We start from the raw sequence: 20,072 nt of genomic DNA on the forward strand, positions 1-20,072 counted from the left end.
AACCAAGCTTAACTTGAAAGCAGTGATTCAGCTGAGGGGGAAAATCTTTTAAAATTATCTATATAGTCTTTTCAACACCCAGAGTTCCAACCTAATAGAATTTATGACCTGCATCCTCTTGATTTTTGCATAATAGAGCTACACAACTGGCAGAAAGTGACTTTCTAATCTCCCTACATGAAATAGATATTCAAATACTTGCATATTTGGTAGCATATCCCTAGGAGTTGCTGGACTTGTATACATTTCCACAACACAGTGGGAAAAAAATACAGAGGGCAATGCAACAATATCATCTTTGCAAAATAGCCTTTAAAAGTTGGGATTCAGAAGACAAACTTTCCTAAACTATATTGGATTTTTTTTTTTTTTTGACTCAAAACTCTTTTTCTCCTGTTCCAGGTTTGAATGCAACGTAGGAAGTATAGTAAACACAGCGATGGGATTTTTAGTCAAGCAAGCGGAATGCCTTTAGGTAAGTCTTAAGTCATTCATTAACACTCCTCTGAAGTTTTCCAACCAGAGTAAAACAAGAATTTTATTTTGAAAATATGTGCCAATCTTTTGCTTGTGATTATATGGAATTTAATTACATAACTGCTTGGCATGTTTAAAATAGCTGATCAACTTTTATTATACTTTAATATAATCAACTGAGTCATATTTGTAGCCGTGGGATACCACCTCTCAGGGATTATATATAAATTGCATGGTTATGAGCTTTGCAATAGTCTGTGTAGCTGTACAATACAGAGAAATAGGATGCAAATATTTACCCAATATATGTCAAGTATTGAGACATGTGTCACTTCTCTGATACCAATCGACTTAGGTCTGGCTGTCAGTGTCAGATAAATTACTCTGTCTCTGAACAACCCTTTGGATATCAGTTTGGCATTCTGGCAAATTCTCCACATAGTAATGTGCAGTTTTCACATAAATGAAAAAATCCCTTCATCTCTTCATTTTGAAACAATCTTTATTGTTCTCCTACTATATGCACATACCCCTCCATTTCTTCAGGTTAGAAGATGAAAGATACAGTTCCTACCCTCAAGGGACTCAATCTAGTGAGGAAGACCACTCAGTCAACCAGAATTTCTAGTAGAGTATGCTAAATGATATGAGAAGCAGGAATATGGAGAGGAAAATTATAAGCTACATACGTCTACATACATGGGGACAGTCCCAAATCAAAGACTACTGTATTGTTCAGCCTCAGAATAATCAGTAAAGATGCATGATTGGATAGACTAATGCATAAGTGAATAAAGAAAGAACTACAAATCAACATTCTTGAAAATATTTTGTTTTAATATTCTTTAGGATTTATTCTCCAAAAGGAATGAATGAGTGAATGAATGCACAAATAAATGTTTAATCTTCACTACTTTGGTGCATAGTTGTAAATCAGTGTCAAGTACATGTACTGTGGTGGGCTGAATTATATCCCTCCAAAATTCATACTTTGATCCTGTAACTCCCAGTACCTCAGAATGTGGCTGGTTTTGGAAATAGGGTCTTTAAGGAGAGGATTAAGTTAAAATGAAGCTCTGACAGTGGGCCCTAACTCAGTTTGACCTGTGTCCTTATAAGAAGAGGAAAGTTGGACGCACAAAGACACCAGGGATGTCCGTGCAGAGAGGAAAGACATGTGAGGACATAGCCAGAAGGCGGCCATCTGCAAGCCAAGGAGAGGAGCCTCAGGAGAAACCAAACCTGCTGACACCTTGATCTGGGACTTCTAGCCTCCAGGACTGTGAGAAAATGAATTCCTGTGATTTAAGCCACCTAGTCTGATATTTTGTCATGGCAGCTTTAGTGAACTACCATGGCTGTGAGTGGATTAAAAGGAGAGATTATTCTTTCATGTCCATAGTTAATTGAAACAGGGATGCTATGTGGTCATGCAGTGGTATGGTTTTAAAAATGATAGTTTACACTTCAGAACTTGTCATTACTGACTTTAAAGAAATAGCCCCTGTCCTATCAATACTACACTCTGCAGACCTATATTTTCTGCATTTGTCTCTTCAATTTATGAGTGTACAATTTTAGACAGTTCCCATTTAAAAATCAGGCTTGCTTTAAATTTTAAAAACTTAAAGCTAACACAGGAATGAGACATTTTAATTGACATGTTGTCTTTAAGAATACATTGATAATGTGATGAAGATATGACTGTTGTATTAATATTTTGACACCACTGAATGTTATTAATAATGTAATGACATTTTCCCATCATTCTTTTCTTTTAAACTCATCTGCTTGAGATTTGGGATTTGGGATTCAGAGAGTTATCAGAGTAACAAAATTCTAATCCTAGTTGTGCCATTAACTAGCTTTATGATTCCAGGCAGTCAATTCTGAATCTCTATCTCCTTATCTACCAAATGGGAATAACGTTGTTTAACCTTTATACAACACTGGGTCATTTAAAGACTTTTGGAGCTGGTACATGTGAAAATATTTTGCAAATATAAATTATCACCAAAAAAAAAATCAAAAGATATTCACTGTTCTTGAAGGTGAGAAAAATCTACTTATGTTTTTCTATCTAAGGAAGAATCTATGAAGGAAAGTATTTCTAGATTTGACTACAAGTTTTAGCAAAATGACTTCATTTAAAAGCCACCGCAAGTGGGCCGCCTGGGTGGTAAAGCATCTGACTCTTGGTTTCAGCTCAGGTCATGATCTCAGGGTCATGAGATTGATCCTCATGTTGGGCTCTGTGCTCAGCATGGAGTCTGCTTGAGATTCTCTTTCTTCCTCTCCCTCTACCCCTCCTGCTCATGCTGTCTCTCTCCCTCTCTAAAATAAGTAAATAAAATATTTTAAAAACCCCACCATAAATGAAGTAAAAAAAAATTACCAAAATGGGAAACAAGAACTATGATAGAGTGTACATGCAAATTTTAAGTATTTTTAATGTATATTAAGAAATATTTATAAAATAGGAAGAAGAATATTTCCCTTTAAGTAATGCCACACACACAAAAATATCTGGAGAATTAATTTTAAGGAATTAGAAATGCACACACACAAAATGTTATATAAAACAATGTTAAAAATGCAGTACTGTTTATAACAGAAAAAAGTGAGAAATAATCCAAATATTATAATGATTTGCTTAAGTATATTGTGAAATATTTTAAAATACTGTGCAGGTGTTTAAAGCAGGATTTAGAAAGTAATTTAGTAATTTGGTAATATGATCACTATATATCGTAAAGTGGTAAAAAATTGTAAAAGAATCTGACCCAAGTTGTATGTGCATATCTGTGCATCAACAAAAAGAGATCAGAGGATGGTGAATATACAAGTTGAAATGTGATTAGTGATTGTCTCCAGTGGGTGAAATTATGGACAACTTTAATTTTTTTTTCTAAATTTTCTTTTGTACTTAGAATTTACCATTTTGTAATAATTTTGTTTTTAAATTATACTTAATTTTGAATGGATAACAGATTAATACATAGGCATAGTACAAAATCTAATACAAAAGAGCTCACATGAAAATCAAATCTTCCTCTACTCTTATTCCCAAGTTATCCAGTTCCTTTCTAGAATCTTAGCAATTATTATACTTTTATGTATACCTCCAGAGGAAATCTAAGTATATAACCAAATATGAAAATGTTAGTGGACTATAAAATATACTTTTCCACTCCAGTACTTTATGATATACTTTAAGGTGCTACCTGATTGGTAAAGATCTGTTCATTCTATTAAATGAGCATGTAATATACCCAGTGTGCATATTAGTTATTAACCATAACTTGTATAACTAGTCTTTTATTGATGGTAAAAGTCAGAAAGATGTTTGGAATGCTACTTATTACTATATTTGGTTATTTTTATTAGTGCTATACATCCATCAGATTTAAAGCAGCTGACCGAAACCAAAAATAAGACAATTAATAACTCAATCTTCACCAATTATTTTCGTACTGGAAAAATAATAGGTAATATTTTAAATATACATTTTGAATGAACACAGTCGAATGTGGGTAGGGCACTTAAGGTATTTAGACTTTAGCTACAAAAATGATATCATGGGTGTAATGCATCACTAATGGCATCAGGAATGCTCTGGAATGATATTCCAATGCAGATGATAAAGGTCAAGGAGGCCACTTGTTGTGATGGGCACTTGGTGTTATACATGTGTGATAAATCACTATATTCTACACCTGAAACTAATGTTACACTCTATGTTAACTAATTGGAATTTAAATATAAACTTGAAAAAAAAATCAAGGAATCAGTGGTCTCCATACAAAAAAAGTAGAGGCATATTCTAAACAATCATTTCTTATTTTGGAAAGGAAGCCATGCACTGATAAGATTTGAGGGTTTCAACAATGGGAGAAAATAAATCAACAAAATAGAGATGCAATTTTAAGAAAATAGATAAAATTTTAGGGAAATTCTCAAAAGGAAGAACATGGGTGGACAGCAGAGTTGAGTGATTTATAAAACACATTCAAATGAAAAAATATATGTATGTAAGTAAGGCTGAGGCTTTGTTGGCAGATTCTAGTATTTGTAAATTTAACAAATGAGCCAAATTTCGCAATTTTAACAGTCGACATTTGGAATGGTGCTCTAATTCATAATGATTTTTTTCAGAGGCTATATTTTTCTTTCTCTTCTTCCAGTAGCTAGATCCTACCTCTCTGGCCCAAAGGTGGACATATGATCCAAAATGGAACAATCAGCATCCTTTATTTTTCAATCTGGATTTGAGGAGGTGGTCCAGCTGTGGGGGAAGAACTCAGAATTGGTGCTCACTATGTTCTCCAGTCCATGAAGAAAGACTACATGTTACAATACAATAGAGAGTGGTTCCCATTCCAGAAAGAAACAAAGATGAAATCGTTGGATTTCTACCACTTGCAGCTAAAAGACTCAGGACTCATAAGTATATTTACTTTGTAAAACCAAGAATGAATAATAATTGCTTCTTTGAAGCACTCAAACTTTTGTCATGGATAAAATCCAATATATCACAAAAGACATTTTCAATATAAGATAGCTATCAAGTAGTTAGGTGAATGAAAAAATTTTTTTTTTCTTTCTGGTTTTATTACTGAGTCTTTCCTTACTAGAAGTAACCTAAGCTTTCTTGGTCATTAATTGTTTGTATCTCTGATACAAAGATACTATTTTGAAAATAATTTATAAAAATGTGAAGTGAACATTATCCTTTAGGGAATTGGAAGGCTTCTATAGACTCTCTGAAAACAATCAAAATTTGAGAAAAGTAAGATACGAGGGAAGACTGCTTTGAATTTAGTCTCTGACTCCTTTATTACTCTTACATGTTCAATACAACTAAATTCCCCAAATATCACTGATGTCTGTGTACTGGGCACTTCTCTATATCATTTATGACTTTAAAGGTTTAATTCCTCTCTGTCTTTGTTTTTAGAGAAAGGGCATCCTCATAATCTGAGAATGTAGGGTCGGTTAATAGTGCTACTCTCCTCTAGTTTGCTGAATTTCCTAAATCGGATAGAAAGACAATGACACTAAAGCTTATCCAGACAGTGATTTCTTAACGATGTCACTGGGCTTTACTCCATAATCGAGGACCCTAAAAATACACAATTTCAGGCTTAGGATCTGCAATAAGGTTAATGGAAATTTGTATCAAGGGTAAATACTTTAGCAGACTGTGTCATCAGGAGATATTTAAACACCATTTAAAAGGATTTAAAATAAGTAGATTTGATTTTACACTGACAAATGTACAGAAATATAATACAATAGAGCTGTTAACAAATAAACATAATGCTTTCTCTTCTCTTTTGCTCATCCTTTGCCATCTGTATTGCTAAGTCCAATTAGCTTCTTGCATTTAAAGTTCTAACCTACTTGCTTTTTCACCTACTGAATGGAGACAACAGCTGTGTGGGTTCAGCCGTGACTACTTTGGACTAATGTCATTACTTCAATTATTTATTTTCCAAAACACTGATTAGCTCATGCTATATCATTACTGTAAATCCTTCAGTGGTCCTCCATTGCCTCCGAACAAAGTTCGAACATCTCAACGTACCTGTAGCACCTTTGATAATTTGACTCTCACCTCGCTTTTCACTGTTCCTGACCAGTTACCCAGGGCACTCAGTCATATTAAGCAAGGCCCTATTTAATTTTCATGAAATGCACATGGACAGCACTGTGCCATTGACTCTTCTGCCCTGGTCCTTAGGCTTGCCTGATTTCCAGTTCTGAAACTCTACTCGAAAGCCTGCAAAAAGTCACTTCCTTTGTGACACTTAATCCTCCTGATTACCTCTCCCTTTGTTCTCACATCTGTCAAAGAACTCACCACCTGCTGGACAGCATTATATTTAGTTGTGTCTATTTCTGTCTAAGCAACTGAACTGGGAATGATTTGAGGAAAAATGGAAATGTCTTAATCAGCTATGTAACTTCCAACTTTGTACATACACAGTAGATGCTCAACAAGAGCATCTAAATAGATATGTAGTTGAGTGACATGTCTGAAGGGGATTCTTTTTCTTTGAATCTTTGCTATGATATAACAATATCATTGTATCATTTCTACAATTAATAGCACATGATTGTTGATCATTTACTATGTTATGAAAGACTTGTGAGCACCACACTAACCACTTTTACATACATTATCACATTTAATTCTCCCACTAAGTGCTAAGGTAGTTCTATTTCTGTTTTACCAGGAAACCACGGCTTAGCACCTGTGTGATTCTTCCTCTGAACCCTGTACAAATTCCTCCTCTTTGAGGATGGGTGGAACCTGAGAATATGAGATATCACTCCCATGATTACCTTGCCTTTTATGAATAAAAGAGATGACCCTGGTGTGCCCAATCTAACTATGAGCTCTTTAAAAGCAGTCCTTTTTTTCCAGCTGGTAGCGGAAGTCAGAGAGATTCAAAGCATGAAGGGGATTTGGTGCAAGAGAGGTTCTTGCTCTGGAGGTGGAGGAGGCCATGTGAGAAGCTCTAAAAGTTGAGCAGCTCCTGGCTGACAGCCAGCTAGGAGACAGAAATGTCAGCACTGGCACTGCAAGGAATCAAATTCTCCCGACAACCTGAATGAGCTTGGAAGTGAATTCTTTCCCAGAGCCTCCAGAGGAGAGCCTGACCTGTCCAATTTCTTGATCTTGCCCTAATGAGACCCTAATGAGTAACCCTGCCAAGCCTACCCAACCTTCTGACTTACAGAACTATGAGCTGGAGGGTGGGCATTGTTTTAGGCTGCCTCCTGAAGTTCCCTGGCAGTTTATGCCACTGGGAGACTGAGTCATGGCCATTAGAGCATGGGCAGAGGTAACATAGGTCACTCCCAGGCCTGACCCATAAAAATCTCCAACTTTCTATCCTTCATCCCCTTACCTTCCTTGATGCAGCCAAGGAGATAAACTCCAGAGCAACCTTGCGAGTCATGTGTAAGGTGCGGCAGACCGGACATCCACCTGGTATGCTGAATGACTGTGTACAGGATGGAAGCTTTGCTAATCGAACTCTTCACTGGCACAGGGCTGTTAACTGAAGGACAAGTGAATTTCTAGAGTGTTTCTGCTAATAGAAATTTGTGTGTGTGTGTGTGTGGTCACATCACTTAGGTTGTCCTAACTGATACACAGAAAGTTTTGTTCTATCTGAGAACTCAAGGAGAAGAATGATCTACTCATTTAACTGGGGATGAGAATTCCAGTCAGAAAAAAATAGCAAGTTCAAAGGTCTAGACCTGGGAAAGGGCTTATTGCATTTTGAAAAAAAAAAACAAAACAAAAAATCCAAACCAAACCAAACCAAATAAGCAGAAACAGAAAGGAAACCAGCACAGGACTGTAGAAATAGATAGGAGTAGGAGAATGGCATATGCTTGAGAAAGTAGATAGGAGTCAGAGAAGCATTGTCGGCCAATGTAAAAAGTTTGAATTTATTTTAGGGTTGGATATGAGGGATAAAAAATAAAAAGTGAAAGATTAATCCAGGTTTTTATTTCTGGCAAAGAGGTGAATAGTGTTACTGTTCTCTGGGATGAGAAACTCAGGAAAAAGAATATATTTTATGGGAGGTGGCAGATATAATGAATTCAGTTTTGGGGACTTGGAGTAAAATGCCTGAGGCAGGAGTGTCCAATATGTAGTTAGAAAATGTACATAGCTCAGGAAAAAATGTCAGAACTGGAGAGAAGGATTGAATCACCACAGAAATATTGTGTGGAGTGTTCCAAGAAGAACCCCGAGATAAACTAACATTTGTGGGTAGAGGGAAAGGAAGAAGAGAAGACACATGAGAGCTTGAGCAGTAACAGGAAAAGTGAGAAGGTGGAGCATCCCAGACACTAAGAGAAGAACCTCTGTGATGAAGAAATGATCAACAATCTTTCAAAGTGCCATGACCTACAGAGCTTTCACATGGTCCCTGAACTGGGGAACATAAGAACTTTGACCCCCTTGGTGAGCATGGTTTCAACTGAGTGGCCAATTATTGATAAAGCCAATGGAGGGGTAGTGGGTTGAATTTTGTCCCCCCAAAAGTTGTTCAAACCTAACCCCTATTTTATCTGTGAATGTGACCTTATTTGGAAACAGGGTCTTTGCAGATATGATCAAGTTAAGATGGGGTCATGCTGAATTAAGGTGCACTCTCAATCCAACAAGACTGGTGTTCTTACAGGATGAGAGAAACCTGGACATGTCAAGCACATATGACAGAGACAGAAAGTGGAATGATGCAGTTGAAAGCCAAGGAATGCTCCAGACTGCCAGGAACCATGACCAGCTGGGGTGGGAAAGGAAGGATACCCACCTACGGTTCTTAGAGAGAGAATTAGCTCTGGTGACACCTTGATTTAAGACTTCTAGTCTCCAGACTATGAGAGAATATATTTCCTGTTGTTTTAGGCACCAAATTTGTTTTTTGTTTTGTTTTGTTTTGTTTTGTTTTTGTTTTTGTTTTTGTTTGTTTTGTTTTTTGTTTTTTTTTTTTGTATAGCTGGTTGGCTTTTTAGGTAAGCTCCAGGAAGGTAAGGAGGCAAAGCAAATGAGCCAGTGGAGGTAAGGACTGTGGCTGTGAAGGTGAGAAAGGCCAGCTGGGGAGCTTGGGAGCAGGAGTGGAAGATGAAACTCAGAACCAGGACAAGTTTTCTCCATGTTTCTCTCTTTCCTTCTCCCACGTGTAAGGAATGTGAGTCTCTAGAAATGCTGATGGAAAGAACTAGTACAGGTAGAGAGATAAAGAAAAGTCAGGCTGTTACAGAAGTACTCACCAAGGTAGGACAAGATGATCTAGAGGGGGATTAGCCCTCTGCAGGAGAATGGATACTTCTTTGTTTGCTATGGGAAGAAGGGGAACACTGATTCTGGTGTAGAAAAGTTAATAGGTTCTGTGACAGCAAGCAGAGGAATCCCAGTTAAGAACTTCAGTCTGAGATAGAAAGCAAAGTCATGGACTCAGATTCGGGGAGACGAGGGTTTGAAGAACTGTGATCAATGACTGAAGAACCAAAATGGAATGTGAGGCAAAGTGCACTCAGGAAACAATGGTGCAGAGCAAGCATTTAGAAGCCTATCAATGAATGGAGAACATTGGGTATTAGGATGGCACCAATCTGGATGCTTACTAGATTTTCTTCAGCAGAGCTCAGGACCCCAGGTTTGGGTGCCAAGAACACAATTACATTCATCTAGAGTTTGTGGATTGCCACTTGAGTATGTTGAAATAATAACGGGGCAAGAAAGTTAAGAATACTGAAAAGAAAATATTTCAAGTTATTATGGAGTTACCTTAGAAGGCAAGGAAAGACAGGGTCCAATAGATGGTGAGAGCAGGAGAATAAGAAACAGAGAGTTTCAAAGAACATAAATATTTTCAGTGTGAGTAAATGAGTGAAAGAGCTGGAAAATGGGTGTTTGTTTTTGGATAGTGGCAGATTTGAGCCTAATATGTTAGACACAGAGCACTTCTAGGTGATGGTAAGGTACAAGGTACTGAAATGAGGATAAATAACTTAATGGTATAGTTGAGTTTCCTAGAGATGAAAAGATAAAAGATGGTGGGGGGGCTGGTCTATCTAATGGGCTATTCCCATGACAGATGAAACAACACAGGATACTGTCAGACCTGGGGTAGAAAAAGAAGACGGGGCACATATAGGGGCTCAAGCCTTTATTGAACCAGGCAACAGAAGCAGGATGTTAGCAAAGATGAGCAAAACAGAGAAAAGAACTCCCTTTAGCCAAAGAGGTTGGATCTTATAAGATCAGTCAATACTACAGGAAGGTAAAAAACTCATCATCTGGAAAGATCTATGGTAAAAGAGAATCAGAGGGTGCTGACCCAATCCTCTTGATTTCTGAATTACACGGACATCAAAGAATGATTTACATTTGCCTGATGACTGAAGAAGAAATTTCTATCCTCAGGAGAGACTCAGTTTTCATTTACTTCAAGAAGGTCTAAGCAATATAACATGAACAGTATGAAGCCTTCTCTAACCCCCCCCCCCCACACACACACACTGTACTATAAGCTCCCTGAGGGCAGACTCTTGGCACTTTGTGTTTTCCCATTGGCTCTTCAAGGCTCAGAAAAGTTGTAAGTATCTACATCGTAGACACCCGGTAATATTCACTGAATGAAGGACTTTTTCCAGATAGTTGTTGATTATCTCTTTTCTAAACTGTATTACTGTCATGGAATGTATCCATTTTTAAACCAATTTTGATTAGATGCCTATCTTCTCTGATATCTTTTAGGTCTTTGAAGGAAGTCTTAGGATATTATTAAGCACAGAATCAAATATATAGAATTATAGATTGAATTGTGTCTCCCCCATCCCCGCCTCATCAAATTCATATGTTGATATTTTAGCCTCCAGCATCCCAGAGCATGACCTTATTTGGAAATAGGGCCACTATACCTGTAATGAGTCAAGGTGACACTGTAATCCAATATGACTTGTGTCATTATAAAAAGAGGAAATTTGGCACAGGTAAGCACACAGGGAGAACACCATGTGAAGATGAAGGTGGTGAACAGGATGAAGCATCTGCGAGTCAAGGAATGCCAATGATTGCCAGCAAACTACCAGAGACCAGGAGGAATGTGGCACAGAACACCTTCTCTCTTATGGCCCTCAGAAGACTCTAACCCTTCCAACATACTGATCTGGGACTTCTAGCCTCTAGAACTGTGAGACAATACATTTCTGTTGTTTAACTACTTTGTCATGGCAGCCCTAGCAAACTTACACAAGTAGTTTAACCAAAAAAAAAACAAAAAACAAAAAAACAAAAAAAACAAACAAAAAACTACATATTGGATAATTACATGAAAATTTCTAAGAAGCTACAGGCACAGCCTACCTCATTAAGACTGTTTACCACATTTAGCATATTAATTACTGCTGAATTATGCATCGGTGTTTGTTGTCATTTACTTTAAAATATTAGTTTACTGATTCTCTGTGTTTTTTAAACTTAATACAGTTCATTTCAACTCAATGCAATTAGAGTTTACTAGATGCCAATAGGGTCCTTCTTTCTATGATACGTACTATAGAGATTATGAAAGTAATTACACGATAACTGTACTCAATAAACCTATATTTTTGTTTTCGATCAAGATTTATCCCCTTTAAATAAGTTTCTGTTACAAGATAGAATATATTTCAGTGACCAGTTTGTAGGAAAATTATAGGAAAGATTCTGTGAGTCAAAGGAAAATGTGTGAATTGAGGTAGATCATCAAACACATTGTGTGACATTTGGGTGGTAGTAGATAGTGCTGGAGATAAGGAGAAGACTGTCATTGACACTGGCTAAAACAGATGAATAAGACATCATTAAATATCAAGGTAAAGACTAGAGAGAAGTAAAAAAGAGAAGAATTAATGGGTGATAGAGTCCTGAAATATGCATCCTTTAAACCAATTCTATCATAGATATTAAAATCATGAAAAAATACTATGAAAATTCTGCTTTCTAATACCTAGAGTGTAGAGAATATGAAATATGAAAAGATTCCCCTTAAAGAAAATAAAACACTTAAATCCCATTACTGGAAGATAACCACTATTAACACATGGGTATATATAAACACACGTATACATGTATACACACAGATATTTAAGTAAAATAGACTCATGTGTTACATGCTGTCTACTAAAGTGTTTGTTTTTATATCCTTCCACAGTTTTCAATATTCTTCTACTGCTCCATAAGGTATATGGCCATACAATACTCCATGAGTGGACGGACATTTGGAAGTTATTTTGCTGGTGTACACAGGCCAGTGATTTCATGAGCTAACTTTCAATTTCATAGATAAAGACTTTCTATAATTATTTCTTTGTTTTGTATTTGGAGGAAGAGGCAGATGTTTCATTCCATAAATATTCCAAAGGCTTTCTAGAAAGTCAGAAAATATTAACTAATAGTGTTATAGCAGTGATCCAGAGGTCAGAGCATTCAGGGTAAATGAAAGACTACTCCACTGATCCACTGTCTGTCTCTACCTATATCCTCCAAAGGAAGGTGGGGACAAAAGTAAATAAATAAATAAACAAACAAATAAATAAATAAACAAACAAATAATAAATGCTGTTTACTTCCGTCCATATAAAGCAAAAAAAAAAAAAAAAGAAAGAAAAAAAGAAAAGCGCAAACAAATCTGTGCTAGCAGGAAAGCAGTCACCTGAGTCAGTAGACAAGATTTGAAGGCAAAAAACAAGGGGCTTCTAGGGTGCTAAAAGTGTCTATTTCTTGGTTTGGTGCTGGTTCCGTGGAAGTGTTCAGATTGTGAATATTCATCAAGTTGTATGCTCAAGATATGCTTTTGATAAGAATTTATCATTCAATTAGAAAGTTTAAAAAAATTAAAAAATGATGGCAGTTCTCATGGTGTTTGGAATAGCAGTTAGCCTCTGTTTGTAAAGGTCTCAATGGAAGGGCATTTTCCATCACTTTTCCAGATTGAACTCTACTACTTTCCTACCTGGGTGTTATTTCCCTCTGTTCCTCTAAAATCTCTCCAAATACAAAGACCTTTCCTACCATTTGAGAAGATAATATTCATCACTTAGGTTAACAGATTATAGATAATATTTGGATATGGATCTTAAAATATAAATCTAAACATGTTTAATTTCTTCACATACTGGTACACTGTAGAAATATCTTAAAGTCAAAGTGACAGTTTGGTTGTATTGTTTACAATTAACCACAACTGATATTTGGACATCTGTACAAGTTATTTCATTTCACTTGGCCCTTAGTCACTAAGTTACTCTTTAAGAGTAAAGCATCCCCTGTTCATTGACCCAAGGATGTGGTATGTGGCCAAGCCTTGAGCAACTCTCCCGGAGTCTTTGATCACAGAGTTAGTGATCTAGCTTCTTTTCATAATTTAGGCTTTTTCCCCTTGTAGCCTCAAGGTTTCTTAGACTTTTTATAATTTAAGGCTACATGTCTGTGACATAAAAAGGGCACAAAGTACAACTTCAGTTTGTAATAAAGAAGCATCATGACTCATAGATGAGATCATTGCCTTACCTGAAAACCCTCATATAACTCTGTCTTACTAATACTCGGCCTTATGGATTAGAACACAAGCATGTTAACAGTATCCCCTCAATAATATTATTTTATGCAAAAAGGAGTGATTTAGATGCACTGCATTGGGTATTCAAAAATGCAATCTTACAGAAAATATCAAGGTTAAAGTGAAGTTTTATTTTGCTAAGAAAGGATCTTTTGTAACCCATCAGTGTGAATGAATATAATCTAGCTCAAATTTGTAGAGAATTGGTAAGGTTTCTTATAACGCTTGGTTGGAAGTACCTAACCTTTAAATGCTTTTTATTGTGCCATAAGCAATACAGCTTCTTCTGCAATAAATTTCTCGTCGTCAGACTTAAGTGTTTGGAAGATTCAAGATGAACATTTCTATTTTGCTGTTTATACATGGTTCTTTGTGACCTTGGCAAATGAGACAAAAAAAAAAAAAACCCAGTTTTTTTTTAACCACTTTTAGTTGGTTAAAGATATAAATACTTATTATCTAAATTTACCAGATATTCATCTACTTTTCCTTTTTCCTTTCCTTTTCTCTCTGTTTCTGTCATATGCTCACTCTTGCTCTCTCTCTCTCTCTTTCTCTCTCACACACATACACACATGCTCACCTCATACATTGCTATTATCCTTGCTTCTTTAGCATTTGGTGATAGAAGCCCAGGTCCTGATGAGGCAGCAGTGGGAAGATGCCTTCTCTGGTGCTGGAAAGCAGCCACTCTTATTCTATCCATAAGAATATTCTATCCATAAAAATATTCAATCCTACTATAGATTTATTAGATGACACACTTGAAATTACACGTGTTTTATGGTTTGGTCTGATACATCTATATCTAAATTACAGAGTCCTTATTGACCTTTACCCGTTTGGAGTTCTAGAAGTTACAAACAGCAATGACTTAGGTGGGTTCACCAACAACAATTTGTGTAGTAAAAGAAAAAAAAAAAAAAAAAAAAAGAACTGTCCAGAGGGATCACTATTCTTTCTTTACCAGTTCACACAACTCACAGAAACGTCCTTATCATGACCATAGTATACTTCTCCCAGTTCCCACCATCTTGCTATCTTCATCTCTGAAAACTTTGTAGGATTCTCTGAAACATCTCACAAACTTCTTAAAGATTGCCAGTTTCTGGTAGGGTGCTCATTTAAAATGAGAATGATCTGGTTGGCTACAGTTTGGATAGTCATCATCAATCAGGATGCTAGCTAACCTGAACTTTGAAACAATCCTGGGATGTTGAACAGTCTCACAAAAGGTTTCTTTTTTCCTACCTGTTTATGAACATACTATAAACACACATCTTAAGTGGCTCGCAATAGCTCTGCAGGTGGTATCAATATAGGTCCTTCAATCTTTCAATAATGTTTTTAATCATAAGCTTTAAAGCACAATTGTTTTTACCTCGAAATTCTTAAAAATCTGTTATGGGACAGAAATAAGAGATTAATGGAGATCTCGCAAAAAAAGATAAATGGCACCACCAGAATACCACAAAACTGGGGGAAAAATTAATTGAACCTATACTTTTGATAAATATTTATTTTTTGCAGAAGAAAAATGCATACTAGTTTAAGCTGTCATTATACTAACCTACATCCTATTTTTCATATTATTAGTAATACATAATGTGGTAGTTTATATTCAAAAATAAAACTAGAATGTATATACCTCATGTATTTATCCAGAAATACACCAAGGTTACTATGGTTACGAAAAATCCATTACCTTTGAATACAGAATGAAAAAGTTTGACTTAAAGTGTGTGCTATTTATTATAGCAAACATCAACAGCCTTCGGGAGGTTCTCTAACTGGATTCATTTTTCAGTGTCACAACTGACCCACCATACTACTAGCTTATGGCCTATGCAAGGCAAAAAATTTGAACTGTATGCATTTTTAAATATATTTTGTACTAACTCAAGGTGCAGCAATGCCTTTGACTTTTAATGCTTCATATTTAAGAGAAAGAAGAAAAAAATCAAGTCACCGAGATGCTAAGTGGCTTCTGAATTGAAATGCATTTACTTTTACCTGTGTTCACCATGGCAGCAAGATCCATTTGCTACACATAACAGAAGAATGTTGGTTCTATGTGGGAACTTAAGAGGAAGCTACAAATAAATGGAGTTAAGAGTGAGGAAAAAGAGGTTGACACTGAATATGTAGGAGGACACATTAAGCCAGGTTATTAAGGAAGTTTTTGATAGGGTAGAAATCAGGAATTTTAAATAGTGCAGATGATTACAACCAGGGAAAACAGGGTATAAAACACAGTTCGTGAGAAAATTCCAAACTATTCCTGACTTACTAAATTTTTGTTCAAGACTGTGATCAACTGAATCAAAGTACAATACACATTTCTAATAAACATGCAAAAAGCATACCCTATATCTAGTAGTTCAACATGCAGACAAAAATAATATTGTTCACTTGCAAAATTATCAAAGATTTAAGAATATAATATATCCTGCTGATGAATGTTCCTGGGAAACAGTATGAAAATGTATATCAAATATTTTGGAAAGGTCCACTACCTTAGACTTTGCTGTTCCCTTTTTGGGAATCTAATAAACAAAGATTACATGCAATAATATTTTTCACAACACATTTAAAAGAGAGATAAATTAGAAACTTGAACTCTTTCAAGTGGTTAGATGCATTAGTGTACATTTGGATGGGATATAATATTAGTATTAAAATATTCCAAAATATTTTCAGAAAAAAATGCTTCATAAAATGGGACGTAGTCATAATAAGGAAATATGCAAGGATTCAAAATTATACATTAGATCAATTTTGTTAAAATGAATAAAGTACTAGAAGGAATTACATCTTATATTGAGTTTCTATCAGTGCGGTGGGATTATCAGGTATTAGACATCTGTATGTTTTAACTTATCTTCAATAAGCATATAGTGCTTTTATAATTGAAAAATATTATCAATTATTTCTCTAATCCATTAGACTGCATCTTCTATTTCTCTATCTCCCTAGGAATAGACACTTCAGCACTGAAAAGACCCATTCCAGTAGCCCTAAATTCTCACTATTACTGATAGCACCAGCCCTCAAGAGTGCAGGTTCTACCTGCAAATCCATCTCAGCATGGAAAGGAGATTAGTTCACAAAGATCCTCATACAAAGACGAGCAACAAGTACCAATGATATCATGGATGCATATGATGATGAAACATGACACAGATTCAGTGTCAGAATTGGCTAGAACCTGTTCAAGTGGCTAGAGCAGTTTCCTCTATCAGCCTCCTGCTGACTGACTTTAGAAACACAGGTTCCCTTTTGGGAATTCCCATTGTGGCCTTCTCTGTGATTCCTAGCGGACAGGTGGACTTTGAAGACATAAATGACCCGAAATTAGTGCATATTACACATATAAAATCTTAGAGTTGAAAGGGATCCTAATGGCCACTTTCTTCAATCCTCACACAATTCAAGAATCTGTACAGAAGTGGGCATTCAGCCGATGCTCATAGTAGAAAAAACACTCACTTTAGGGTGCTCTAATGGACTGAATTGTGTTCCCCCAAATTCACATTTTGAGGCCCTAACTCCCAATGTGACTATACTTGGAGATGGGACTTTTGAAGAGGTGATTAAGGTTAAATGAGGTCATAAGGGACCCTAATCCAACAGGACTGGTGACCGCATAAGGAGAGGACCCTAATCCAACAGGATTGGTGACCGCATAAGGAGAGGAGACGCCAGGGCTGTGCGCACAGGAGAAAGACCTTGGGAGGACATGGTGAGAAGGCAGCTGTCTGCCAGCCCAGGAGAGAGGCCTCGAGAGAAACCAAACCTGCCAACACCTTGATCTTGGACTTCTAGTCTCCAGAACTGTGAGAAATACATTTCTGTTGTTTAAGCCAGCCAGTTGGTGGTATTTTGTTATGGCAGCCCAAGAAGAATAACACAGGTGCTCTGGGGTTTGTAATCAGGCTTTGGTCTCCCTGTCAGAGTTGTTGGGAGGAAAAATAAAATAATATGTAATAATCTGTAATATTTATTTATGTAAATAGGTGATGTTGACATATTATGTAACATTCACATGCTGTGTAAATATTTGCATGTTTACACAATATGTTTATGTTAATATGCTGATCATTTACATATTTACACAAAACATTTACACATTATGTGAATGTGTAATAATATAGAATATTTATTTATGTAAAAATTACATAATATGTAGTAAGTTGATCAGCAGAATGTGTAAAGAATGAAAGCATGGACTCTGAGGCCAGACAGATCCAGATTTGAAGTGGCTCCTCCCATACTGACTGGAATTTCTTAAGCTCTCTAGGCCTCAGGTTTCCTAGCTTTAATGTTAGAGCAATCACACACAACTTTGAATCCCATCATAATGTTCTCGGCTTTGCTTCTCTCCTTTGTATTGCAGTCTCATATCTTCTGCCATTTGGGCATGAGAACAAGAAATACAGTTGCTTATTAGAAGCTAAGAAGGCTATAGGGAAAAAAATACTACCTAAGATTTAATCTTTAAAAATTGACATAATAAATGAAAACCACTGAAGAATCTATAACCTCTGTAGCTAAAGAAGATGGTTGTAGGCACTATAAAACTATAGTAAAATATATTTTATATATATTAAATAAAAAATATATAATATATATTTTAATAAAATTTAATATTTTAATATAAAATATTTCACTTTCTTTACATTATATTATGTTTGGGAGCATCTAGTGTACTAATCCTCTATGATAACATTTGCCAAGATTTTCCATTGCAGACACCAAGTCACATGGTTCTGTTGATCAAACAAAAACAGAATTGGCGTCATTTTGGAAGCAGTATTGGAAATCAATGTGAATTCTGACCACCTGTCTTCCTCACACTGTTCTTTTTCTGGCTGTGCACAGTGTCACCCCACAGGCATTCTGTACATTTTGGAAATAGTCAAGGCTTACATTTGAGACCTGTTATCAGCCACACAACTTCCTTATGGACTGGGTTTGCAGTCATGTCTACACGTGGCAGGGATCTTAGTTTCTTTTTTTTTTTTTTTTGGGGGGGGGGATCTTAGTTTCTTATTCCACCTTCTTTTTTTATTCTCTCTCTCATTTTTCTTTCCCACTCTACTCCTACCCTCCACAATTTCCCCTTTCTCACTTCTTTGTTTCCAGCAATCAGCTGATTTCTTTAATTCATTCATTCAACACTATTTAGTCCCACTCTGTGAAAAGTCCTGGAGATGCAGTAATGAACAAGACATTTAGGGTCATGTCTTTATCATGCATATGGTTTAGAAGGGCAAACTGACAAGTAAATAAGTAATCTTATTCCAAGACCAAAAAACAAACAAAAAAACAAGAGGGGGCACATAGGTATCTGAGGAGCATACCTGCGGCATATCAACTCATACTTGGAACATCAAAGAAGGCTTCTCAGAGGAAATGTCTGTACTGGGCCTAAAAGATGTGCTTTCCTATTATGCATGATGATACTTTGTGGTCCTACAGAAGTGTTTTATATTAAGTATTAATTCATGTGTATTGTTCATTCCATGATGTTTTCATTTCTTTTGAAGGAATTTCTGTGGCCTATAATATTTAATTAAAGTACTGCCTTCAGACATAGGACAAGATTAATCAACTTTTAAAGTTTAAAACCTGAACTCTGTATTCTACAGGAAATAAGAGTATTCTCTTTACCAAGTGCTAAGAACATGTTAGGTGTTTTATTTATAGAACTGGCTCTCTTTAAAATCTTGAAAATTGTAATAGTTCCCATTACACAGATTCAGAAACTAAGTCTCAGATGTGACATAACTTGTTTAAGGCTCTTCATCACCATCAGAATGCATGGATTGGTATCAAAATCCCACTCATGCTCTGTGTGATATTGAAGATATTCCTTAAACTTGCTCTGCCTCAATTTCCTCATCTATAAGCTGGGAATCATAATAGTACCTACCTCCTAGGACATGTATTAGAGAATTCTATCCAACCTCGAGGAACAAAATATTAAAATGAAGGTTCTTCATCAAGAGAGGATACAAAAACTATAAACTCTGAGGATGTCACTGGGTAAACGTCATAGCTCTGTCCACATATGCCTCATACCTGCATCTGTTTGTGTCCCCATGAAGACACAAGCACCAACAGAGGAGGGTCAGTGTGTGGCTGATTCCCTATTACAACCTCAGCACCTGCCATTAATGTGGAGGCGTGAATACATAAATGATTAATCCTGCCTCTGACTCTCCCTTGTTGAGACCTCTCATGAAGAATGTCATATCTCTAGGCCTCAGTTTTTTCATCAATCAATATCGGACTCATGATATCCTACCTGATAGTCACATATAATATTTAAAATATTATATAAAATATAAAGACTGTAACTACTACACTAACAGAAGCATGATTTGAATACCTGGCAACAAGATGTAATATAGGCTTCTTGCATTTTACAAGGTTTTCAGCAATTTACTTCATTTT

At 36.1% G+C, this 20,072-nt stretch overlaps 1 protein-coding gene across 1 annotated transcript in view; it reads right to left on the bottom strand.

Annotated features, from left to right (window-relative positions):
* USH2A (usherin) overlaps nt 1–20,072 on the bottom strand; it is a 686,658-nt gene that overhangs the window by 357,707 nt on the left and 308,879 nt on the right.

This window comes from Canis lupus, chromosome 38 (assembly GCF_003254725.2).
Source record: "Canis lupus dingo isolate Sandy chromosome 38, ASM325472v2, whole genome shotgun sequence".
NCBI lineage: Eukaryota > Metazoa > Chordata > Mammalia > Carnivora > Canidae > Canis > Canis lupus.